The 26,762-nt window shown below is 40.4% G+C and overlaps 1 protein-coding gene across 3 annotated transcripts in view; it reads right to left on the bottom strand.

The window, feature by feature from the left end:
* The window catches only part of INPP4B (inositol polyphosphate-4-phosphatase type II B), a 339,484-nt gene extending 333,941 nt beyond the window's left edge, over positions 1-5,543 (bottom strand). For 2 of the 3 annotated variants that reach the window (XM_089525748.1, XM_089525750.1), the window contains exon 1: positions 5,292-5,543. The gene's annotated coding sequence lies outside the window, so the exon portion shown is untranslated. Of the gene's footprint in view, positions 1-4,323; positions 4,358-5,291 lie in introns of those variants that run through there. The other variant, XM_089525752.1, reaches the window with a different exon arrangement.
* Between the last annotated feature and the right edge of the window lie 21,219 nt (positions 5,544-26,762).

Genomic DNA, 26,762 nt, shown 5'->3' with positions numbered 1-26,762 from the left:
ACATTCTTTTCAGCTTCTGGTCTGTCAGGGTGTGGGACAGAAGTGCATATATTTCAGAAAAGTGGGATCTGATTCCCCAAACCTGGTATTCTCATTTCTTCTAGAGTTAAAGAGGAAAGATTTCCCCTTCAAACCAGACATTTAAAATGTCTGTTGATATAACTAGTTTTGAACTGCAACAAGGTGTATTAAGGTAAACTCAGCATGTTTGAAGGGGTGTATGTAGGCCATCTACTCCAATCCCTTTGCATGATTTTTGTCGGAGGCAAGACCTTCTTTTCGATTTGGAAACAATAAGCATGCCAGTAGTTGGAAGGCTTGACATATTTATCAACAGACAAAATTGTATATTTGACAGACAAATCTTCTATCTAAATACAGTATAATCCAAAATCCACAAAACAGTGGCCCAATACAGAAGGCCGGAAAGCTGTGGTCTGGGCCGATTTTAGGGCTCGGGATTGCAGAGCGACAACATGTTCCTGAGCCCTACCGCACGGCGGTGGCACCATCATGGTGCGTCCTGTCTGCATGGGAGGCCACCATGATGACGCAAGCACAGCGCAACATCTAAACGTTACGGTGCCACACGTGATCGCTACACACAAGTGCACCATTGGTGTACTCATGGCGCCCAGTGCACAGACTAAAAAGAACCCACTTTTTAGTCCTGATGGAGGCCGCGCTGTTTGTTTGAAGCTGCTCACAAGCAAAATGCACATTATACTTGTTGCAAACTTTCAAAACTCCACTGGTTTCTTCATCAGGCAAATCATATAGGAGAAAAGGTGGGCGAAACATACAGAAGAAATACAGGAGGAGGATTTTTAACAGCTTAGCCTAATAAAGAAGCCAGTGGAGCTTCGAAAACTTGCAACATGTTTAATTTTATTATTTTTATTATTTGTGGTCTGTTTTTTCTGTTTTTTTTTTTTATTTTGATGTATTGTTATGTACTTTTTAACCATCTTTTACTGTTTAATTTTATAGTTGGGAGGGAGGGTTGGGTCAAGATCTTGTGGGGCTTGTTGTTTTTATTGTGTATATTGTATTAACTTTGCTGTTACCCGCCTTGATCCTCAAAGTGGAAGAGGCAGGATATAAATAAATATATTATTATTATTATTATTATTATTATTATTATTATTATTATGTAAATTCTGGTTGTCCCAATAAAGGTATCACTGTTTTGTGGATTTTGGATGATACTGTACTTTGCTATATGGCCAACACAGCTACCCCTGGATATGTCTTCTATCTAGAACAAGTTACTTATCTAAAGCATATCTCTTAAAGCAAATCACGTCTATGTTCTTCCTGTTGGGAATACCAAGAAACAACTGATAGACACTCCTAGGCCAATGATGTGCAGCACCATGCCAGCTCCTCTGCTCTGCACTGAGCTTACTCAAGCCAGTATTATGGGGTGGGGTTGTTATATAGGCACAGAAAATGGAGCTCAACAATCTTTCCCTCATGCAATGACAAAACCAGTATTTTAAATGCTCTCCATCAAAAATAAAAAGCCAACTCAAATTACTAACACACATAAAAAAAGAAGCTCATCAATTGATAGTGATGCATAAACATTATTTTGCCTTTCATAGGCCTGTTACAGACTGCCAAAATAAAGCTGCTTCGGGTCTCTTTGGAGGTATGCTGTTTAAATGACGCATGGGTCCTAAGAGTCCAGAGGTCGCACCAAAGCCACACTCCGTTCCTAAGCACCAGAGTGCAGCTTTTGGTGCAGCTTCCAGATTCTTAGGATGCATGAATCATTTAAATAGCATACCTCCAAAGAGTCCCGAAGCAGCTTTATTTTGGCAGTCTGTAACAGGCCATAGTATATTTTTCCAGTTCACACTAATTCTCAGGATTTCAGATCTGGATTTTACATAAAACTTTTTGTAGTCAGAAATGGACAACACAGAGCTACAATGCAGAAAGTGCCAGGGCATTTCTGTTAGAGCACATATCCAAAAGTATCCTATGCTAAAGGCTAGAAGTAGGGGGTGGAAATGGAATATTCTTCTAAGGAATCAACAGCAAATCTAATTCATTTCTTGTACAAATTAAGCTCTGCAACATCCTATAATATACAATTACTCTATTCTGGTTTATAGATAGAAAGCATGAGCTAGTTAGCTAAACTGTATCCCACTTTTTGTCTAATAAACTCAAGGAGGCCACCAGGGCTACCTTGTTATGTATTCTGGCCTTGCAACAATTTTTGTGAGATAGATCTGGTTAAGAGAGAGGATTGATTCAAGGTCATCCAGAAAACTCCATGGCTTAGTGTGCACTTGAACCTTGTTCTCCTGACTCCCAATCCAATATTCTAACCACTACAATGGCTTTCTCACATGTGCACAGTCTGCAGCCCTAGTCCATGCAGATGATCTTGGAATCCTCTCTCTCTTTCTCTCTCCTTTAAAGGTCTTTGTGCTTGAGGAGACAAGATTGAAAATGAGTTCTTTGAATTTAGACTCTATCAACTTGCCTACCTCTAGACTGCATCCACAGAACTATATTATTGAGCACAATTTTGCCCAGGCAGGTCACCACCGCCACCACCTGACTCAAGAAATCCTGTTTCCTACTCTTTCCAACATTGCAACATCTTCCCACAGGGCAAAGGCACAAGCAGAATTCTTCTATCTAGATAGAATGACTAACCATATTATAGCAGGAGTCCTGTGCATAAATCACATGTCCTTCCTTGGATTCCAGAAGCAAGACCAGAAGCTCATCAATAATGTAAAAACCTCAATCCTATAGAGACTCCCATGCATGCTTAATTTGATGCACTGTGAATAATCCCCTCTTGAATTCAATGCAAGATGACACTGGCTCCCATCCTACACATGTTTGTTTTCATCTAGTTGTACTAATTTTGGTCTTCCCGTGTTTGAAAATGAATATACATATAAGAAATCCATTATATAACATCATATATATATATATATATATATATATATATATATATATATTCCAATGCAGTGCAGCTAAGCAAATCCAGGAAAAGCCCAAATGATTTTGGTTTTGTTTTTATCATGGTTTTACTAACAATTAATTCCCATTAAGAATTTGTTCCCTTTACTAATTCATTGGGGGGGGGGGAGATGTGATACCTCACACTGAATGTTGCCAAGATTTAAGAACATTTGCTCAGGATGACTGGGTATTTTCTTTCTCTTCCTTATGACAGTCTTTCAGTTTAGAGGTGAGATTCACATGAAGCCACAAAAGAAATATTTTGACATTTAAGTACGAACAGTCTCAGAAAGAAATTCGACCATCTAAATACCATGAACTCCAAGCTGCTTAACCAGTAGGGTGTTTAATATACTGCATAGCAATCTACATTCAGTCAGACCTTAGTTTTACATATTTAGCTGTATCACTAACAAATATGCACGCTTTTTCCAAAAGAGGGGAGCATATAAAAGGGTATCTGACATCTCTAGAACGACACACAACAGCTTTTCCCCCGAAGCTGCTCACAAAATCTTCTAATATCACTTGTGTGCTCTAGGCAATAAATGCGAGGTTTGTTTGCATTTTAGAACATCTGTTAAATGCACCTTAATGATAACCTAGCTAAAGGAAGATGTCTGGAGTGGCTTTCTTGGGCACAGCAAAAGCCATCTCACCAACTTTCTTTTCCACTCTTTCAGATGCATCTAGTGACTTAAAGTCATTTGAAATTTCAGACAAAAAGAGTCAGGGGGATGCTATTGAAGGTGGGCTACCTACCCTCTTCTCAGAAGGACTAAACACCTTCTAAGATGTTCCACATGAAGAAGGAAGAAGAAGGAATGAGCTTTGTAACCCAGTTATTTTGTTTTTGCAAGGCTGGTAAGTTGTTCCAAAAAGGAAACCCCTCACCACCAGAGTTAAGAGTCCTTCCCCCCGCCTTCTCTTTCCTGATCCTACCCAAACTAACTAGAAAGGCGACGTTTGCCAACACAGCTTCCAAAGATCAAGGGACGAGTGTCTGCATTATTGAAAGGCCACGTCAAAGAAAGATCCTCCCTGGTTTACGCTAGTCTCCTCCAACGCGACAGGAGCCTCCCATCCACTGCAACTGAGGCGCATCTTGGTCCTAAGGCTAAACCTCGGGATGTCTCTGCACTGCAGGAATCATCCGGTTTGACACCACTTTAACCTGGCTCAAGGCGATGGCATTCTGGGAATGGGAGTTGGTTGTGGCACCAGCAGGAAAAACAAATTGAAAGGAGCAGATCAAGCAATATAAAAAAGCATCTTTGGAAAGAGAGAGGAGCACTTCCTTAAGACACCCTTGCCAATGAAAACAACTACCTTGGCAAGCAGTCGTCGTCGCAGAGAAAGGGAATCACAATCTGAAAGTAGGAACCTGAGCCTTCTTTTCTTTTTCCCCTCCCGACGAAGCTGCAACAGGGAGAAAACTTGAACTGGGGGGTCACACTCTCTCAGCCTCAGCCAAGAGCCAAACCTCCTCTGGAGCCAAGCTTGCCCAAGCCATCCCCCCCCCCCGGCTAGGGTCGCCTTGAGTCGGAAACGACTTGAAGGCACAAAACAACAACAACAACAACAACAAGGAGGGGGAGGAGACCAAGGAGGGGAAAACAAAATGTAGGGCATTCCAAAACAAAAGCCAAAAACACTCCTGGAAATATAAAAGTCATGCTTCTTAGTCATGCTCCAAATGGAGAGCACCTGGAATCCTTCCTGGGCAGAAGGTGGAAATGGAGGACATGCCCTGGGGAAAAAAGGGAGGAGACATTTGGTCTCCCCAGTCATGCTCAAAATGGAGGACACTTTGGAATCCCTCCTGAACCGAAGGCTGAAATGGAGAACATGGCAAACTGCTTATGATCAAACTGGAGGACACTTTGGAATCCTTCCTGGGCAGAAGGCTGAAGTGGAGGACATGCCTTGGAAAAAGGAGGACCACTATTCACCCTGACCGTCCTGAAAATGGAGGACATTTTGAAATCCTTCCTGGACAGAAGACTGAAGTGGAGGACATGTTCACCCTGGCCATGCTCAAAAATGGAGGACACTTTCTGGACTGAGGGTTGAAATGGAAGCCATGCCAAACAGCTGAAACTGGAGGAGGCTCTGGCTTCCCTCCTGGAGAGAGAAAGGCTGGCATGGAGGACATGCCCTGGGAAAAGGAGGACCGGAGAGGAGCCCGAGCCAGCAGCAAGAGCAACAAACCCTTCCCCCTGGACCCCAAGTGCCTTTTCTCTCTCTTCCCCCCAAAACACCTCTTCTCTCAGCTCTTGTTGGTATTGGGTTCTTACCTGGTGGCTTCCTTCTTCTTCTTCTTGCTCTGCTTGTGAAGGCAAGGCAAGGCAGCAGCAGCAGCGTTGGCGGGAAGAGCCCCTTGCCTCCCCTGTATTCTGTGGCAAAGGCAGTGACTCCGTCGCCTGACACAACACACACAACACACAACACTCTCGCTCTCCTTTGCTATTTATAGTCCGCCGCTTCCAGCCACCTCCAGCCAAGCGGGAGCAAAGCACTGGAAGGAGCCGAGAGACAGAGAGAGAAGGCAAGGCAATGGCAGAGCCTCGCAGCTGCTCCCCAAAAGCAACCCCCCCCAAAAAAAAAACCCCAACTGCTTGGTCCTTCCCTCAGCAGCAGCAGCAGCAGCAGCAGCTCCGCCTCTGCCCAGGCTCCGCCTTCCCTCCCGGTCTATATACACAAACACACACTCCCTACAATGTCACCGCAGCCCATGCTCAGCAAAAAGTGTGTGTGTGTCTATAGGAAAGGGAGAAAGGGGACAGTCCCTGGACCACAGCCCTGGCTGGGCCTCCTTCTCCCAAGGGGGAGAAGGCACCTCAAAGTGGAGGACCTGGACACACAAGAGTGCCAAACCCTTCAAATAAGGCCAAATATGACCTGCAAACCCTTTAAATAAGACCAAATATGAGCTCCAAACACTTAAAACAAGGCCAAATAACAGTTCCAACACTTAAGACCAAACAACAGCTCCAAACACTTAAGACCAAATAAGAGCTCCAAATGCTTTAAAAAAGACCAAATCAGAGCTCCAAACACTTCAAAGAAGACCAAACAAGGACTCCAAATACTTAAAAACAAGACCAAATAAGATTTCAAAATACTTAAAATAAGACCAAGCAAGAGCTCCAAACACTCCTAGAAGCATACATTTGTGCTCCTTAATCATGCTCAAAATGGGAGACATTTTGAGATTCCTCCTGGACAGGAGGTTGAAAGGAAGGACAGGTCCTGGAAAAGGAGGGGGCCTAGAAGGTCACCAGATGTCCTCACTGCAAATTTCCACTTTAACCCATGAAACTATTTACATGTAAATGCATTTAGGCTGGGGGTATGGTCTTGTGTGGCGCAGTGGGTAAATGCCTGTACTGCAGCCATTCACTCGAAACCACAAGGTTGCGAGTTCAAGACCAGCAAAAGGGCCCAAGCTCGACTCAGGCTTGCATCCTCCCAAGGACACTAAAATGAGTACCCAGACTGTTGGGGGCAAATTAGCTTACTTGATAATTAGCTTACTTGCTGTTCACCGCTATGATCTTTGGAATAGCGGTATATAAATAAAACAAATTATTAATTAATTAATTGTAATTTAAAGGTAGAATTTTAATTTTGATAGCTGTTTATGTCACAAATACAGTATTGCCATTACATAGAGAGACCTTGTAGCACCTTGGATACTAACTGAAAGAAAGAAGTTGGTGGCATGAGCTTTTGTAGATTTCAGTCTGCTTTCTCATATGCATTTAGTGGAGTGAAAAGCCACTGGTATATATGTCTGTCCCTGGTTTCTACTCCACTACATGTATCTGAAGTCTAGAAAAGCTCATGCTGCCAACTTCTTTCTTTCAGTTAGTTTCAAAGGTGCTATAAGATCTCTCCACATACTGATTCTACAGACTAACACAGCTACATTACATTCAGTGAAATACAGAGATTGGGATTTATGAGTAACAGTACAAAAAACACAACTAATGATTCTGTATGGTGTGGCATGGGAAGAGGTCAATGGGGCATGACACCAGGAGTTACCACAAGGGGTGATGCCAACCCTTGCGATGCTCCTGCTCCAACATCTCTGGAGAACCAAAGGATGTAAAGAGACACCTCTCTCACCCATCCACTAGATGGCTATCATATCACTTCAGTCTTCTCTTCTCCAAGCTAAACAGTCATGACTAATTGCCAGTGATATCTTCATGAATCTGTCTCTCCATGGTAGCAGCCATCAGGACATACTGACTACTTTGTAGCTAAGGGCCTCTTTGGCTGCATTTGCACTGCTGAAATACTCCAGTTTGACACCACTTTTACTGCCATGGGTCAATGCTATGGAATTCTGGGAACTGTAGATGGTTGTGGCACCAGAGCTCTGGTGCCACATCAAACTACAATTCCTAGAATTCCATAGTGCTGAGTCATGGCAGTTAAAGCGGTGTCAAATTGGAGTATTTTACCATTGAGGATGAAGCCTATGACAATCTAAATATTGTAAAATAACAGCACCCTCTGGTGACCCTTAAATTCTTCTGCCTGCCTCATCCTACCTAAGAGCTGGTTGGCCATGTCCCTGTCACAGAAAATCTTCCTTGAGTTAAGCTTATGTGCAACAAATGAGCAAGGATTCTCACTGTGCTGCATTATAAATGGAAGCCTTGGAAACAAAAAGACCTCAAACACATGCTCTGTACATATGAATCGGCACCAAGAGACTGACTAATGTTTCCAACATTTAGTGATCTTGTAGACAATGTTGCCAGATCAGAATTTCCAAAAGAGATAAATTCCAGTGAGGGTTATTACAGACCATGTGCCAGATGCTGCTGTTTTTCCCCCATGGCAGTCAGCATTACTACAGAATGGGTTGACAGTAATACCAAGCTCCCTGGATGTTTCTTGTAGTTGCACTCCCATAGCGAACCATAGTTTGTGTACACTGTTCCCTCCACAGGTGATAAGTTGCAGCTTTTCTAGAAGTTATGTCTGTCATCACAACAATTGGTGGGTGGAGAGAGAGTTCCTACTACTGTGCAGAAAATAGACATTGGGGAAAAAGTGACTGGATCATATTCCCTACACTGTGGTTTTTTGTGCAAATGTGTCATTGAGGAAAAATAGGAACCATCATGTAGAAACCTCTTGAAATAGGCAAAAGTGGTCTTTAGTGTTTCTACACCAAGGAACAATTCTGATGTCTTATACTGTTCTGGGGCAACAGATTTTTCTGCAGAATAAATGGCAGTGCATTGGTTTATTTCAAAAGAAAGAAGGCAAGGAAGTCATCTGTCTTGAAAGTGAAGAAAGGATTATGGGAAATAAATTAAAAAATTCTGGAAAAAGTATTAAGAAAAGAAGATGGAAAATTACCTTCACAAGATGAAATAAAATTTTGGTTGGAGTATATGGATGGAAATGGCTCTGGGGAAGGGGTGCACTGTGGTGATTTTTTAATATAAAATAAGTAAAGTGTTAAAGCATATATATGTGTCTGAAGAAAAGTGTAACAATTTGTATTGTAAAATTTAAAAATATTAATTAAAAAAAGGAACTCATCTGTTTACCAAGTGGAGTTATAACACTTTAATATACCGTATACTGTATATGCAGGCCATCATATATCAGTGGTGGGGGAATATTTGGCCCTTCAGGTGTTCTTGGAATACGCTCCTCATCAACTCTTGCCAGCATAGCAAATGGTGATGGATGATGGGACATGCCCTCCAACAATGTCTGAATATAACCCCAATATATATTATCATCTTTCACGCTACGAATTCTCAGTCAGAGAGCTCCAGAGCTCACCAAACTACAATCCTTAGAATTAAATAGGATGCAGCCAATGCAATTAAAGTGGATTTATAGTGCTATAACTATAGTGTTAAAGGGCCTGGTAGAATTTTCCCACTGATGCTGATCAAATCTTGGAAATTTTACTTTTTGGACTATTTTGTTGTTGTGTGCCTTCAAGTCATTTCTGATCTAGTGGGCAACACTATCACAGGGTTTTCTTGGCAAGTTTGTTTGAGAGGATTTATTTATTTCAAGGACTTATATCCCTCTTTCTCCCACAGTGGAATTCAAAAGTTTGCCGTTTTCTGAAGCTGAGAGCGAATGACTTGCCCAAGGTCATGCAGTGGGGTTCAGTGACTGAGTGGGGATTTAAACCCTAGTCTCCAGAGCTGTAGTCTAACACTCAAGCCACTACAACTCTCTCTCTCTCTCTCTCTCTCTTGTACTGCTACAACTATACAAATCCTTTGAGCTATAGTCCCAAAAGGTATCTTTTCCAGAGTCTTATTTTGTCATATGCAATTATCCTCCTCCTGTTGGCACAGAACAGGCTGCAGAGGACTGGTATGAGCCTAGAAGTATTTACATCACGGTGGGCAAGCCTGCTCTTTCAGCAGCACTCTCTCGAGTTGCCAAAAGGGAAAAGAATAAGCAAGAAACCCTATTTGAAAGTACGGACTCCTTGAGCCTTGAATCTTGAAAGAAGAAAGGCAGGGTTCTTCCCTCTCCTACTGGTCTGAACAAGGATGGGACTATTTGCTGCCCTCCAGATGATGACAATTAAATGTATTTTATATCCTACCCCATATCTCAAACATTGAATGCACCATACAAGAAAAACAATTTTAAATGTTTAAATTATAAAACAGTAAAAATAATATACAATCTAAAAACATATTACATTATATAAGAATTTAAAACATATATATTAAAATGATGAACATATACACATTGAATGAAATAATTAGAACTCAAATTAGAACCCAAATGCTCTAATGTTTTAATTTGGTGCTTAAACGGAGACAAAATCAGGACCAAACAGGCCTCAAAAAGGAGGCTGTTCCACAATCAAAGCACCTCAGGAGAGAAATCATTTTCCCACTTCCTCACACAGTACAACACAACTCTGTCCACCTCAAAGGACAGAGAGCAGGGACTCTTCAATGGCACTCAATTCTCAGGCAGATGGATATAAGGAGAGGCACTCCACCAGTGCCCAAGCCATTTGAGGCTCTAAATGTTATCCTTAGCATCTTTGAATTCAGACTGGTGTGGTTCAACTGCAATTACTGACAGCTCTAGATGGCATAGCCAATGGTGGGGAATATTGGAAGTTGCAGTTCAACAACATCTGTAAGATTCATGCAACAAGATTCATGTCCTTCATTGTGTAAGAAGAAAGAATCTAAATAGTAAGAAGAGAGTAGAGACAGAGGTAGCAGAGATGGCCCTGCCGTTTGGCCAAGTGCTTCAACTATGCCAGGCAGCAGATTGTGAATGTATCACCTGAGGGCAGCATATTGTAAATTATGTAATTTATTGTTATTGTGTTTTCTCTGCCAGGTACAAGGAAGGTCCTTGTGGGATTTTCTGCCTCATGCACCAGAATAACATGGCCAGCTTGAGGCATTATATATTTCATCTTAAGCGACTGGGACACCTTACAGTGCTTTAACTGAGCAGAAAAATGTTTCAGGTTGGCCCTGGGAGATCGCTGTAGGAATATGATTGTGTGAGGTGGAAGTAGCCCCCATGACTCTTTTCAGTTTTGAGATTTTGGTATGCTACGTATAGCGCTAGAAACTTCAGCGATTCCTTCTCTGAAACCTCTTTTTATCCCTGCTACATCTACACTTTAACCAAATTACTGCTTACAGCATCCTGGGCTAGGTTTCAAGTATCTGATATTGACAGTTGGAGGAAGTTATTAGAATGGATAATTAAACTGGCTGCTTATCTGCTTTATGCAGTTGACAGTAGTTAATATATAACTAAAGAAACACCTGTCACTATGATGAGTGTAGGTTAAAGGGGAGGTCCTGAAAATAGTAGTAGGAGAAGAGTATGTGTGTACACATACAGTCCAAAGGAATGCCTCTTAGCTAGGTTTAAGCTGCATGGTGTCAAGTGTCAACTTTATCCTCTCCAACACTTTTGCTAGTTGTGGGCTGTCAACTTTTTCTTTTTATTGGTTCTCCCCCTTAGCCTTTAGCTGCAGCCTAGGATAAAGAATACAGAATTCTAAAGCTTCTGTCGCTAAATTTTATATTAAAGGCACAGGACCAGCATGGGAAAAATAGGACCCATTTATTTTAATCTGGAGAAAATATATTTACAGTTAAAGAAAATCCCCACAAACTGGGAAAGTAATATCTAGGGTTTACTATAGGTTTGGCCCCCACCCATCTCCATGCACTACTGCAACCTGTTTGTTTCATCCCAATGAGAAATTTTGAAAAACAAGCCCAGTCCAATTTGTGTTGTCTCCTCCTTAACATCCATGGTATTACCCTTGATTCTTACAGTGCAACATTACACAGTGTAGGGCAGTGGCAACTGTGTAGCTCTCCAGATGTAGCTGGACTGCAACTCCCATCAGCACTAGCCAGCAAAGCCAACAGTGAGGAGTGCTAGGAGTTGCAGTTCAGCATCGTCTGAAGGACTGCATTATTTCTACTCTTACTGATGGGAATATGTGCCTACTCAGAAATAAGTACCATGAAATGTAATGTCATACACTCAAGTTATTAAGAACAGTGGGCCTTTCCCTTACATGGGGGATCCATTCCAGACACACACACCCCATGTAAGGGAAATACTGCATATGCTCAAGCCCCATTGAAAACAATGGGGCTCGTGCATGTGGTGCACTGTGGTGCAGTATAATAATAATAATAATAATAATAATAATAATAATAATAATAATAGTTTATTTATATCCCGCCCCTTGAGGTCAATTGGGGCGACTAACAACAATAAAATACAATACATTGTAGATCAAAATTCCCTCCCCCCCTTAAAAAATTATTAAATCAATTATAATTAAAACCAACTAATTAAACAACATTAACACATACACATTATTACAAGACAAACAAAACAAAACAAAACAAATAAAACAGTAAACTACGGTAGCATTTCCAAGGAGGACCTTTGGGACTCTCATAAGAACAGGGTTCCTGAGGCCAGGGTTATCTATTCCAGAAAGGCCTGCCGGAAGAGATCCGTCTTGACAGCCTTTTTAAAGATGTCTAAAGATGTCAATTGACGGATCTCGTCCGGCAGGTCGTTCCACAATCTGGGGGTGACAACAGAAAAAGCCCTCTGGGAGGTAGCCGAAAGCCTAGCTCTTTGAGGCTGCAGCAAATTCCTCCCAGAGGACCAGAGCGTGCGGGGAGGATTATATGGGAGGAGGCAGTCCCTGAGATAGTTTGGACCCAAGCCATTTAGGGCTTTAAAGGTGATAACCAACACCTTGTACTGGGCCTGGAAACTAATAGGCAGCCAGTGGAGGGACTTCAATACCGGAGTAATATGGTCCCTCCTCGATGTTCCTAACACTACTCTGACCACCATGTTCTGCACTAATTGCAGTTTCCAAATCAAGTACAAGGGTAGCCCCATGTAGAATGCATTACAGAAATCTAGACGTGAGGTTACCAGCGCGTGTACAACAGTCTCGAGATCCCTTACTTCCAGAAAAGGGCGCAGTTGGTGTATCAGCCGAAGCTGATAACAGGCACTCTTGACTGTCGCATTTACCTGATTTATCATCAGGAGCGATGAGTCAAGGAGCACCCCCAGACTGCGAACGCAGTCACTAGAGGAGAGTGTGACCCCATCCAGGACTGGAGGTTGCAACCCAATTCTTGGTTTTGGGGCCGCTACCGTGAGCACCTCTGTCTTGTCCAGATTCAGTTTCAATCTGTTTTTCCTCATCCAGCCATTACTGCTTGGAGGCATTCATTGAGAGAGGAGATGCCATTAGAATTCGAGGCCGACGAACAAGACACGGAGAAATAGATCTGGGTGTCATCAGCGTACTGATAACACCCAGCTCCATAACTCTGAATAATCTCACCCAGCGGCTTCATATAGATGTTAAATAACATCGAGGACAGTATAGCACCTGTGGAACCCCACAGGTGAGCTCCCTTTTACTGGAGCAGCTGTCCCCGAGCAGCACCCTCTGGGGTGTCATTACCTCTTCCAGCATAAACTGAAAGCTGTGTATGGTGCACGCATATATGATGCGGGCACACTGTGTATGCAAGCCCTTATCTCATTGTAGGCCCCAACTAAAGTTAGCCAGGCTTACATCTGAGTAGCCATGTGTAGGATTGTGCTATATTAAAGTTAAAGGTAAGGGTTTTCCCTTGACAAGATTGTCTAGTCATATCTGACTGTAGGGGGCAATGATCATCTCTGTTAATAAGCTGAAGAGCCAGCATTATCAAAGATGACTCCATGGTCATGTGGCCAGCATGACTGCACAGAACACTATTACCTTTCCACCAAAGTGGTTCCTATTTATCTACTTGCACTTTTACATGCTTTCAAACTGCTAGGTTGGCAGAAGCTGGGACTGGTGATGGGCCTCAAACTGCCGAGCTGTCAATCTTGCAATTGTCAGAGTCAACGTCTTAACCACTGAGACACCTCATCCTACTATATTACACATCTTATATTACACATGCTATATCACACATGCTAAAATGTGACAAAAATGGAATATTTCTCTCTCCCTCTCCCCTTCTTTCTGTTAATGTTATGTATATGTAAGTATATGCAGTAACAATAGATGATACTGTTTTTGAGATCCTCAGCATTCCTTTAAGAACATGTCGGATTAGAATAGGGTTTGACCATAATCACTTTTTCCTATGTGAATAATATCCTTAAAATCATCGATAAAAAACAGGCAAAAACTTTTGATGTTTGGCTTTTGATGTTTGGTTTAACATCCTATTGCTACTTTCCACTAAAGGAGGCTCAAACAAAACTGAAAAAATAGGGAACAGGATTGTGTTCTGTAGCAAACGCAAATACCAGGGTGCAGTTGTTGAAACTACCACAGTAATGTTTGCTATTCAGTTGACCCTTTCAAAAATATTACTTTATCCTTTTTTTTAAAAGGCTTTCCCAAATTGGTGTATTCTCTTTCTCCTGGAACACAGATCTTGTGATGTTTGAAAAAGTGGGATCTGAGAGTATGGTGCCATAGCTAGTTTTCTACAATCCCAATCCATTAGTTCTTTCTTCAGCCATTGAAAGTAAAATTGGGAGAACTATACTTTGGTCTTGTAGAAAGGAACTAAACAAGCAATATTTCCAATCTGTGTTATATAAAAAGAGTGCTTGCTGCTTATAAGACCTTGCAGTAGATTTTTATGGTGCTGCCTTTCTTATGGTTAATTAAATGTTCATGTCATTGTGACAGCAATAAAGAAGTAGTTCTGCTTGTCATGGTGGAAACGGTATTTTTGCAGCAGCTTCCACCCAGATCAAGTTACTTTCAGGCATGCATTCATTGCACAGACTTGTCCCACTCACTTTGAACAATGTACTGAGAAGGGCAGGACAAATGCCTGGTTTATTGTAAATAAGCAGACTAACCATAAACACATAAAGCTCCTCTAGTGAATATAGAACAGATGGAACTAAGGTCTTATCTATACAGAGACTTTCAAGACTGGTTTTGGTGTTCCTGTTTTGTCTAGAAGTGTTTCCTCTTCTCTTCTTGAAGCACTAACAAGTGCTGTACTGAGGTGACCCAGATGTAGATGCTTAACTGGTGAACAAGACATATTCCAAATATAGAAAACAGGCATCTCTCTGAGAATTTTTCTTTCTAATTCTAGCTTTTTGTGTTAAGAACTATGGTTTTGTTCATAATACGGAACCTAGTTAAAAAAATATACTATCCAAGACATTATATTCCCCATCACTATGTATGGATGTGAAAGCTGGAAAGCATACAAAGCCAACAGGAGGAAAATATATTTTGAGATCTAGTGCTGGAAAAAAATGCTGAAGATACCATGGATGACCACGAAGACAAACAGATCAAGACTAAACTCTCTCTGGAAGCCAAGATAACTAGACTGTACTTTGGCCACATCGCAAAAAGGCATGAATTACTGGAAAAGACAATGATACTAGGAAAGGTAGAGGGCAATAGAAAGAGAGGAAGACCACATACCAGATGGTTGTACTCAGTCAGAGAGGCTAAAGGCCCAAGCTTGCAGGACCAGAGCAGAGCAGTGGTGGACAAGGAGTATTAGCGATATCTCATCCATAGGGTCACCATGAGTTGAGGTCAACTCAAGAGCAGTTAACAACAACAGTCAATAAATCAATCATCCAATATATCACAGTCCAAGAACTATTTTACCACATTATAATCTGTTTTGTTTAGATGCTAGTTATAATGGCTCAAAGTTCAAAGAAGCCCTTGGAATTAGCCTCCCAGTGAAGTGCTCTAGCTGTGGCATTGGTGCAGCTACATGTCATACCTTTTACAGTGTCCAAGATAAGGGTGGGAATTGTGTGGACCTCCACATTTGTTGAACTACAGATCCCAACAATCCTAGCCCACATAGCCTATAGCAAGGAAAGCTGGGAACTACAGGTAAACATCTTGAGGACTTTAGATTCCCCACTCCTCCTTTAATCCATTATAGGAAATAAAACGGTAGCTTCCCAGAGGCCCCCAACGGGGTACTGCTGTTTTAATGTCCTGCAATGTTCCATAACAATATCCAAGAGCAATGTGCAGCTGTCAAACATATGGAGAGATATTTACATAGCACTCCATGCCCACCCAGTATTGGGAAACAGGAGAGATGCCAGCATTAGTGCTTCCTACTGGGATCCAAACAGTTGTCCTAGGATGCCTTGCCAGAGAGTTTCTAGGGAAGATGTACATTCAGACTAAACATAACATATGTATTTTTCTTTGTTTCAAGCCATAGTTATTCTTCAGGGCAGAAAAGGTTGACTATCTTTTTACTAGTATTTTAAGGTCTTCATCCTGATACAGTTACTCACATAATCTAAATTATACCCTTACTAAATTGGCTAACTCAGTGATCAAATTCTCCAAGTGTTCCAGTTTGGCAAAGACACTCCCAAATAAGTCCCACTTTTTCAAGTTTTTCTCTCTTCCTTCCACTTTTCTCCTTTGTCCGCAGCATACTTCAACAGCTACAAATTCAGTTCACAGTACAAAAGGAGTTTATGCTCTAACTCAGCAAGAAGAAGAGAGGCAAGTGGAATGTTGACCTGTCCAGTAGTAGTAGTAGTAATAATAATAATAATAATAATAATTTATATTTCCTGCCTCTCCCTGCGGATCGAGGTGGGATTACATCAATAAAATAGTAAAATACAAGTATAAAAATACAGATAATAAAACACTAACAATATAATTTTAAATTAAAACATCATCTGAACAACCAGAAACATTCAAAAGCCTATTGTTATAACCAGTGTACAGCGTTTTATCTTAAAATCTCCTATAAGAGGTCAGGTGGGTAAGCTTGCTGGAAGTGATCTGTCTTAAGAGCCTTCTTAAAGGCATCTAAGGTGGTAATAAGATGGACCTCTTCCGGTAAACTATTCCATAATTTGGGGGCTGCAGCCATAAATGATCTATGAGAAGTTGTTCTTAGCCTGGGCTTATGGTGTTCTAATAAATTCTTCCCTGATATTCTGAGAGTGCAGGGCGGATTGTGTGGGGAGATGCGTTCCCTCAAGTAACTCAGCACAAGCCATTTAGGGCTTTAAAGGTAATAACCAACATTTTGTACTATGCCCAGAAGCTAATCAGCAGCCAGTTAAGTGATTTCAACACAGGTGTTATATGGTCTGACCTCAGTGTTCCAGTGACCAGTCTGGCTGCCGCATTTTGAACCAAATGAAGCTCCCGAACTTGATACAAAAGTAGCCCCATGTAGAGCGCATTACAGCAATCCAAACAAGAGATTACCAGTGCATGTACCACTGCTTCAAGGTCCTTTTTGTCCAGGTAGGGAAGCAGTTGGCATATCAACCGAAGTTGGTACCAAGCACTGAACCAGTAGGTTCAAGCAAAACCAATCTCCCACAGTGTCTCATAGCTTATGTTTCCTTCTGCATTAATACCTTTTGCCATCTTGACCACACTCATGTTGCTTAGTCCCACATGTCCTGATTTTAATCTGTGAAGTGTTGGATGATGTGCTTGAACTTTCAATCCTGGTTGCAGCAGGGCTTTTAAAAAAAATATCCAGGTTATCCAAATGTGCAGTCCTTTCTGAAACCCAAAGTCTCTTGTGTTTTTTGTTTGTTTGTTTGTTTGTTTGTTTTTGTTTTTTGTTTTGTTTTGGTGACAATCTGATTTAGTGGGAGGAAAAAACTACACATTTCTTTAAAGGCATTATATTGCACTAGTGTCTTTTGGGGAAAGTGTAAAATAAGATGTTGTGTGATTGCTGAAAACACTGATATTACAGCAATAATAGGAAGCATATTCAAACAATTTTGAAATATTTTATAGCTAGTTGGGTACCTCTGTGCTTCCTTCCTTCCAGTCTTCAGATAGATTAAGACTGTAAATGCCTCTGTAAAATAATTTTAAAATGCAGCAGGCTGGTTTGAAGAAAAGGTAATCATAAAGCAGGGTCCAAAGTCAGTAGCTGACCATCATGCTGGTTCAGAGCCAAACAGTAAAGCTAAAATAGTGGTAACAGAGTAGATATGGAGGTAAGGATAATGAATCAAAGTAGAGGCAGGCAGAGTAAAGAAATGGGAACACAAGGTAGAGTTCAAATAGCTACCATGTAGAAAACATGGCAACTAATCAATTAAATTTTAAATAATTATCTCCACTCAATGAATCAGATCCATATCAGCAGTTTACAAGCATTAAAAAACAGAATGAAATATATATTATAAATTGAAAAGAGCAGGCCAGTCAAAATCAGACAGAGCAGAGTAGTGGTTAATGTCTGAAGGACAAGCAAAAAAATGCAATTTTTGTTTGCTTGCCAGAAGTAGCAAAGAAACTGTTTGAATAGTCACAGAAATACTAGAGCGTCAGTATAGTAGAAGCTTCACTTTTACTAACACTGGCCTCCCATCCTCCCAGTGGAATCTGGAGCAGTACCTCATTGGCAGATCAAAAGTTTAAAGGGGCTTGTTTCTTGGACATATCAATGGCTCTCCACCACTGGCTGCACAGGTGTCTCAAAAAATGTGGTAGGCTAATAAAAGTCAACGTTCATCAAGAGTACTACTACCATGCCATGAAACTCCTTTACCTTAGCTAACAACTGAGACTAACATGGCATTACTTTGGCACCTAGATATCACTTGACATCTATAATTGCTGTTATGGTCCCAAGTAATCTGAGACCTAAGACTAGTGCCTTCTCAGAGACCTCAGAAAGTGATTAAAAATATGTACAATATTTCTAATCACCAACAGGAAATTAGCAGTCCAGCCAAGTGCATTGAGGAAGATGATTCAGAAGCAAGAGTCAGTGACCAATAACAACTTTCAATATCTCTGACCATTGCCTATGCTGGCTGTACCTGATGTGAAAACTCAACAGCATCTAGAGGGTCAGAGGTTGTCCACCCAGTGGGTTGTGGGGCAAAACTGGTCTTGTTTTGGGGTTCTACAAAATTCTAATTGCAACACAAACACACAACAAAAGCTGTGCCATGTAATTTGAAAGAGAAAGAAAAGGGATAAAATCAGTAATATGCCCTTATGAAGGGAAGGAAGAGGCAAGTGATTGTAACGGTGCTGCCAACATTGGAGAGGCATAAGCATCAGTGAATGATTGAGGGAGTATTGGTTTATAGGGGCACTGGGAGCAGTCTACCTACCCATCTCTCTCTCTCTCTCTAGAAGATAGATAGATAGATAGATAGATAGATAGATAGATAGATAGATAGATAGATGATAGATAGAGAGATAGATTCATCCCTCTACATTTGCACAGGACCCCTGTGACTGTGGAAAAACCACAGATAACAAAAATAGTATGTTTTTACCTGAGAGAACACATGTCCAGAAATGTCTAGGTTCTCCAGTGCAACTCTGTGGTCAACAACTGTCAGACATTGACTATAGAATTGCACTAGAGGAGCCACAAATGCCTAGTGGAGTGTTCACTCTAGGAATCTCCTTCAATGTGACTTTTGGTTAAAGTTGACCATAAAGTTGCACTGGATAAACTAGGTATTCCTAGACAGAACATATTAATAAAATCCGTGAATAATCAAATCCAAAAACGTCAAATCTGCAAATGAGCAAGGACAAGTATCAAGACAAGCCTGATCTAGTATTCTAGCTCAGAAGGATTTTCTAACAGTGTTTCAGTAAATAGTTGAATGTTGTTCTTTTAAGAATGAATTATAATTTGCCAGTTTCAGATTAATCCAAAAACTACAAATATCTTTCTTAGAAGCAGCTATCTCCCACTGCTGATATAGTGGTTTCTTTTTTCCTCTTCAGTATCTTTCCTTGCAGAGTCTTTCTTAAGCCAAGCAAAACCTAAACGAAACCCCTAAGGACTTGCTCCATACTCATGCAATTAATCCCTGTGAACTCTAGTGGAATCTTTAAGTGTGGAGTCATGGGATCTGGCCCTGAGCTTCTTCTGCAATTCAGAAGGACTGTATTAAAGAAAAAACACTAAGATTATAATACTATCTCGGTATCTCAGGGCATAAGGAAAAGTTTGCTAGCACACAGAGTTACTGTGTCCTGTCCCTTTAGGACAGGAAACATCCAACTTTACATAGCATACACTGTGAGAAACAGAGGTATAAATGTTTTTTATAGTCACAGGAGAACCACTAGATGACTATAATGCTATTAAGTGTGCAGTCTATGACTCTTGAAAAAGAAATTAAATTCAAGCTAATTCCTAATAAAGCCAAGTTATTCAGAATTGATTGTTTTAATACTGATTAGCCAATGAAGCCAAACCATTATTTTAACAAAGAATATTTGGTGTTCATTAGTTCAATACTCAAACCTTTAATATTGTCATTTTTGCAGTTTGTTAAGCAATATAGTGTTTCTAATTAATACTTTATTATTAGCTTATACTGTAATACCAAAGGAAATTACAGAAGCAAAAATGTACAAAAGCTCAAAGGGGCAAGTAGCAAATATCTTCCTTGGGTATATGTTATTTGTAACCACTTCCTGTTCTGCTGAATGGTACAGAGATAAGAGTTGCCAATTTTCAGACAGCTTAAAGAAACAAAATTGCAAAACATAAAAGCAATGGATGTGACCACAGGGTGAAATGAGAAATGACAAAGAGTTTCCTTGAATATGGGATGATGTGATATAGAGGCCACTTTGCTGAAGCTAAAACACAATTGAAGCTGGTTAGTGGGTGGATAAGAGCAGAACTGGGATGTGTTAGTTTTTTAGAATACAGTTCCAAGTATCCCCTAGCTGACAAATGCAGTTGGGCATTGATGGAGATGTAGTTCAAAAGTGTAATTTTTCTAAACTCTGCAGCAGGAGGTGACTTTTCATGTCATAACTTCCAGAGTCCCCTGCATGCCATGCGCATGTGCGGCAGTGTTCACACTGGTAAGATGCAATGAGGGATTTGTTGTGATGCATTTTCAAGTGGACTTCAATTTATGGCAATACCATCATAGACTTTTCTTGGCAAGATTTATTCAGAGAGAGGCTGAGGGAGTACAACTTGCTCAAATTCCACCAGTTGATTTCTATGACTTACTGGGGACTTAAACTCTGGTGTCCCACATTCCTAATCCAAAATTCAAAATGGTACACTACCAGGGTTCTCACACCATAGTGGCAAAAAGAAATACTAACAACAATTAAGATTATCATTTATGGCCAGACCAGAGTGTCAAATGGTCTGGGTATGATCCAAAATATAGATGCATGGGTGATGACAAATTCACCAAACTCAGAATTAAATTCTAGATTTGGTGGTATTCATTGCAGTCCCTAGTAAATATTGTCACTGCCAGAAACAGTAGCAATAGTAGCAAAAGCTATCACATTAATACTTGGCATGCACACAAATGAAACTTTAATTTCCAGATTAGCATTATTGCACTAGTTCAGTCATTATCTTTGATAATAATGTGTGATATGATCTGAAATGGCAGATATATAATGCATGATAGTGTTTTAGTGTAATGAAAATGTAACCATAGGATTCTCAAGACAACTGAAATATTAAATCATGCATTCACATGATAGATGTGTGTGATTGTTTTTTTCCTAATATATTATATGTCTTCTTTGCCTCTAAAAAAATCCATCTGAAGTTTATAAACCCTTTATAAACACTGTGCCCTTTATAAATCAGGCATGCTTCTATTGAGTTTTGCAAGACTTGACAACAGTATATAATAAACTTTCTGTCTTTCATGATACACTGACAGGCTGTTACAGATATCCCACATAATTTGTAATTAGACTCAACATCTCTTAAGTCACCAAAGGTTCCTGAATAAACATGATAGTCGTCAAATAAAAGTACAAGTCTTTGGATCACTAAGTGGTTAACTAGGAAACAAAAAATACATGGACAATTTAGATAATGGACAAAAGATGTATTGTGACCCATATTATATAAGTTATTCATGAATGTTCCAACAGTTTAGTAGAAGAGTAAATGTAGCATGCATTTTCTCACCTATCTTTCAGAGAGAGGAAGTGATGAATTTATATCCACTTTTTTAAAATTTTAAGAGAAGGTTCCAGACAAACACAGCTGCCAAAGCATGGTACCAAAGGTGATTCTCTGTTTGGCAGTTATGCATCAACTGTTCAACTATTATTATTCTGTATTATTATTTGTATGTCACTGGGATCTTATAATATAAGAAAAGATATAAATATTTAATTAACTATATTTTATAATATCCTTTTGCAAGTTGATGTGCATTTTTTAAAGTTAGCGTTTATTTACTTCTAGATTAAACAAAACATTCAAACATCATCAAGCAAAAGAGTTCTTAGCAGGTAACACAAAACATAAAGGATGTTGCTCTGTTAAACAATGAATTTGAATTTAGTTTGCAGACTGAATTTTCTGAATAGACTATTGATTTACCTATTGATATTAAATTATGACAGTTTGAACCAAGTAGCTTGTAGTTAAGGGCTTTCAAATTACCCCCTTCATTTGAACAGTTTATCAATTTTTATCGTATTTTCTGGGAATACATTAATAAACAAATGCTCTTCGTCAACCTAAATGATCAATAGCTAAGATAGGGGACATGTATTTTCAAGGGCTACATTCCCTTAGGGATAATCTGTTGGGAGCCATAAACTCATTCTGGAGAAGGCCAAAGCTAGTGGTTGGAATCGTAGAATCATAGAGATGGAAGGCCATCAAGTCTAACGCTGCACTCTGTGCAAGAAATCCAGCTAGCCCATCCCCAGCAGTCTCTTTTTGAAGATGTCCAGAGAAAGTGACTGCACCATGTCTCTAGGTAATAGGTTCCATTGACAAACCACTCTCACTGTCAAAATGTTTCTTCTTATGATCAATCAAAATCTATCCTCCTGCAGCTTAAAACCATTAGATCTGGTCCTCCCTCTGGGGCAGCAGGGAACAACCCCCCCCCCCCCGCAACAGCCCTTGAGGTATTTAAAGATTGTAATCATGTCACACCTCAATCTTATATTCACCTGGTTGAACATGCCCAACTCCTTCATCCTTTCCTCATATGTTTTGTTCTCCATACCTATTATCATCTTTCTTGTTCTTCTCTGAAACCACTTGCTCCATGTTGTGTTTAGTTTACTAGTGTAATGTAGGATAGAACACTTCTAGAGCTGATAAGTTTCTGGTCTAAAGAAGCAAAGTCTTCTGTAATTAGTTTGGAAGCCACACACATAAAAACTTTTATATGTGTGTATGAGAAAAGTTGGAGTCCATCTGCAAAGGATGTTGCAGAATTTGCTCATATTTCACTTTTCTATAAAGGTCCTTTATAGGTCACTAAAGAAGATGTTGGTAATTGGTAGTTTGTGCAGTATTTAACTCATTTCCAGTTAATTGCCTCTCAAAGATCTATTATCACAAGTCAGAAAGGCAGAATAGTGGCTGCATGTCTGACAATTCTGGCATACTTAGCATTTTATGGAATGGACTATTCCCACCTGAGCCAAGTAATTTGCCTATTTCAAAAGATAGCCAGTTTTTTATTTCTCTGAGAAGTAATGTCTTCCACAATAGTTACAGACCTGACTGGCATACCAATAGATTATGATGTCATGAGCTAAGCAGCCTATAAATGACTGTTTGAATCCACATTTGTTCCCAGTATCCCCCGAAGTTAATATCTATCTTAAAAACAGAAATAATTTAAGCTTCTAGGAACTTGTTGCCTTGACAAAAGATCGGCATTATAGGGAGCCTAGTTTTCAAAGGGAGCCCTGGTGGCACAGTGGTTAAATGCCAGTACTGCAGCCACTCACAAACCAGTCGGGAGCTCAGGGTCGACTCAGCCTTGCATCCTTCCAAGGTGGCTAAAATGAGTACCCAGCTTGATGCGGGCAATTAGCTTACAGTTGTAAACTGCTTAAAGACTGCTCAGTGCAGTATGAAGCAGTATATAAATGAAGCTGCTGTTGCTGCTGCTACTGCTATTGCTTCACAGAGGCATCAGTAACATCACTGGGGGTGCGGACTGCACCAGGTGACACCCCAGAAAAGGGTGTGACACCCATCTGATCCCCCACCCCCTGCAGCTCTCCCTGGAGCCCTGTGGATGCTCCCCAGGGTTTCCCTAGGGCATGCTGGGCTTCTGCAGACTTCCCAGAGCCCTATGGCTGCTTCTTGGCCTTTCCCTGTATGCATGGGGCTTCTGCTGCTCCCTAGGGGCATGCACAGCATCTCTGGCCACGTGCTTGTGCTTCTGTGCGTGCCAGAATTCCCACCCCCATAAGTCTCCCCATCCCATGAGTGACCACACCAGGTGAAACCAACCCTAAGGATGCCACTGTGAGCACCACACAAAATTTGACTCCCTTAAATAGGATAGGAGAAAAGCAGAATAAAAGAGAGAAGTTAGAGTTTATATTTACACTTTCATTCTGGACACTATGAACAAATGACCAAAAAATGTCCTTCACCACAGGAGAGAGTGATAAAAAGGTTTATATGATTCCTTACAGAATAATGCTGACCCCTAGCTTTGCTGGCTTTGTTCATGAATAAGGACACGTTAGGGTAGAAATGTTATCTTCAGTCAGAGAGGATCTCCAACAGCAAGGGGCACTGTCCATCCCAAAAGAAAGCAGAATTGCCACCAGCAGTACCAACTTTCTACTGGTTATGAATCTGAATCTTAACATCTTCAGGTGACCCCCTCTGGAAAATACTATCACTTGAAAAAACTCACATGGTGGGCATGTTAGGGAAAGAGGACTACTCCTGTCCTGCTCTCTGATTGTGTCATGCCTCCCTGAAGACCCCCAGTCACATTGCTTCTAGGAAAGCTATGAAGGTATTTCTTTTCAAACTGGCTGTGTGAAGTGAGATGCTGGGGAAACCTGGGTAGAACCAGCAAATCACAGAATGCTGTGAGGAAGGCCCATGGGGGAGGGAACATAAAATCAGAGGCTTGCCTTTGAAACTGTCCCATAGAGCCAGGTAGAAGTAGAACTAGGGACAGGGCAGACAGGAATGGACTAAACCTTGAGAAGATCAGATGTGTTAGGATCAGTTAGAAAGAAAGGAATCAATAAGATCGGAACAGTGCACAGGGGAACTGTGAGGATGAGAAAAGTTCAAGGAGGTGTGTTTGCTGTTTGAAGAAGAAGTGATATAACATAGTATGTGTGGAACCAGGGTAACACTAGATCTTTTTATCTGTTACAATAAATCTTTACTGTTTTTATTTTTTACATGTTTATTGGAATGTTTTAATTTAATAATCAATAAGGAAGGCAGGTCATACACTTTAACATACTGAACTGAAGACCAACACATCCACTTAGTGTTCACCTTAAGGGTTATGTATTAGATCTAGGGAAGGATCCTAAGGATAAAATTGCAAGGTGAGTTACAGGAGCCCAAGCCCTTTCTTCAGTGGCATCATCATGTTGGCCTTTTAGCTGTTTTGATATTTATTAATTATGTTTATGATTTTAACAATTTTCCTGTTTGTCTTTAATTAATTTTCAGTGATAATGAGCACTCTCTTTTTGAGTGAAAAAGTAGGAAATGTAGTAAAATGTAATAAATAAATAATCTCAAGGATTTGAGATGGGGAGTATTTGTGACTGAGAGGTAGTCCAGCTCAGGTATTTTCCACTCTATGCCTATTTTGACATTGAATTACTAATTCTATCTCTTTCTCTTCCATTTCCAGTAGACAACAGGATACCAACACTATCACATGAGGCAGTAGATCCACTGCTTTATTAGATCGTGATCAGGTAGCCAATGGGCTCTTACAGATTACTACAAAGAAGTGATAACTCTCACAATAGGGAGCCTCACTTATTAGCACTTGGTGCCTCTTCATGTCACCCCCAGATCCAAACTATTTTTAGTTCCTGTAAAAGGCTGTAGGCACCTTAGTCAATCATTATTCAGCTCTCATGAAATTAGGCAATGTCTACTCAGCATGCAGATCCCTTCAGTGCCTATTCACTGAGCTCAAGTAGTATTCTTTTTTAAAGGAAAAGAGTTCTGAAAATCATAATGAAAGTGTAAGGAATTCTATTTTTTCCCTCCAAGCAGCAAAGAGGAGAAACAGTCAGGGAACACATGAACCACTAATAAAGAGCAATACAGTTCATTAGATATTTATTTTTATGTATTTATTTATTTGGTGAGATCTATCCTGGATTTTTCTAGCAAAAGAGAAAGAGCAAAACATCCCCTAGGTAGGAATCAAATGTTGGTGCTGCTACTGGGAACTGTCACAGAATCCTCCATATAACATAAATATCATCTGGATTGGGATGGGGGGGGGCAAGAATAACAATACAGCCAACAGCAACATTTATTCCATGTGTTTACCCACTATGTAGGTGTATGAAAAGCAGGATATTATTTGTTTTCAAGAACTGTGGATTTTGTTTTGTTTTCAAGAATGGGGATCAAAACATGTGAATCAGAGATTGGGTTAAAGTTGTATTATTTTATTATATAGTTTGCTTCCTGTCAGTGCCCCCCCCCCCCCATTCAAAGAAGTTAAAAACAGGTATAAAGTTGTTATAGCTGCCTTTATCAATATAGGTTTGAAATTTAAATGCTATCAAACAGAGAATGAATCTCTCTCTCTCTCTCTCTCTCTCTCTCTCTCTCTCTCTCTCTCTCATTGTCAATATGTATATTTTGAAATAATATTTCCCTAATAATTGAAAATTATATATTACCTCATAGGAATTCACAGTACTTCTCTAAAGCTATTTGGAGTGGTATACTATTGCTATCCCAATCTGATAATTGTTCTGGATGGAGTTTTTGATGTAAGATTAAGACAGAAAGGTATTAGCTGACCTGACAGAGATTGAGGAGTATAAACAGTAGCCATTCTCTACTGACTAATGTGGTTTCAAATATTCCTATCACTGGGAAAAAAGTACTGGTTAGGTTTTCAGAAATGGCCATTAATGTAACTTTTGTTGCTGCTACAATTCACTTGTAGAATGCAAATATTGGTATTTGTACCATGATAGAAACACTTTTGGTTGAATAATTTATTCAAATATAAAATGCTTTTTAAAAACTTGCTAAGGTGTGTTACAGAGCACCCAAGAAGGGCGCTCTGCCGCCACCGCCGGTTGCTACGTCCGGGAACCGCAGTGGCCAAACCGCGTGGCTCCCGGGTGCAGCAAGAAAGAAGCACCAAACTGGCTCTTCTTTCTGGGCCCTGGAAGTGGCGCCATGAGGCACTAGTCACGCACTCGCGGCGTCACTTCTGCCACGCAACGT

The sequence above is a fragment of the Sceloporus occidentalis genome, unplaced genomic scaffold, assembly GCF_023333645.1.
Source record: "Sceloporus occidentalis isolate IW3139 unplaced genomic scaffold, rSceOcc1.0.p SCAF_5, whole genome shotgun sequence".
NCBI classification, from domain to species: domain Eukaryota; kingdom Metazoa; phylum Chordata; class Lepidosauria; order Squamata; family Phrynosomatidae; genus Sceloporus; species Sceloporus occidentalis.
Note: the sequence above shows the minus strand (reverse complement) of the source record. Positions and strands in the feature narration are given on the sequence as shown.